At 41.5% G+C, this 831-nt stretch overlaps 1 non-coding gene across 1 annotated transcript; it reads right to left on the minus strand.

Moving 5' to 3' along the window:
• Positions 1–388: 388 nt before the first annotated feature.
• On the minus strand, positions 389–461 carry Trnaa-cgc (transfer RNA alanine (anticodon CGC)). Its single transcript has one exon. It is a non-coding gene; the product is annotated as a tRNA-Ala (tRNA).
• Positions 462–831: the final 370 nt, after the last annotated feature.

Below are 831 nucleotides of genomic sequence, written 5' to 3' on the forward strand. Positions count from 1 at the left end.
TGAGCAGCCAGCAGTGGTGGATGTGGGGAGAGAAATGGCAGAGTTTTCAAATTTGTAAGACTGGATGTCATGAACTGCTATGTATATTATGATTTTTCAACACTATTAAGGTAAATACATTGTTTGTTCTCTATTAAAATCTTTCATTTGCTAACTATGCCTATCAGTAGTTAGTGCCTTCCGTAGTTGAATCTTTTATTTAGCTGGTAGTAGTGGAGGAGGAGGAGATTAGTGTTTAACGTCTCGTCGACAACGAGGTCATTAGAGACGGAGCGCAAGCTCAGGTGAGGGAAGGATGGGGAAGGAAACCGGCCGTGCCCTTTCAAAGGAACCATCCCGGCATTTGCCTGAAGCGATTTAGGGAAATCACGGAAAACCTAAATCAGGATGGCCGGAGACGGGATTGAACCGTCGTCCTCCCGAATGCGAGTCCAGTGCGCTAACCACTGCGCCACCTCGCTCGGTGGCAGTAGTGGCGCTCGCTGCATTGAAGTAGTTCGAGTAACGAAGATTTTTGTGAGGTAAGTGATTTGTGAAAGGTATAGGTTAATGTTAGTCAGGGCCATTCTTTTGTAGGGAGTTTTGAAAGTCAGATTGCGTTGCGCCAAAAAATATTGTGTGTCAGTTTAAGCACAGTCATGTATAATTTTTCCAAGGGGACGTTTCAACGTGTGGTAATAAAAATTCATTTAGACAGAATTAAGCACATTTAAAATTACGTGAACCTTAGCAACCCTCTCATGCTGTTAAATTCAAACTAACTGATTAATAACATTTATGACTTTGAAATTTATTTAAATTAATTTTTTTTACGTTTTTCGGCCTTGGCAC

The sequence above is a fragment of the Schistocerca serialis genome, chromosome 4 (genome assembly GCF_023864345.2).
Source record: "Schistocerca serialis cubense isolate TAMUIC-IGC-003099 chromosome 4, iqSchSeri2.2, whole genome shotgun sequence".
Taxonomy (NCBI): Eukaryota; Metazoa; Arthropoda; class Insecta; order Orthoptera; family Acrididae; genus Schistocerca; species Schistocerca serialis.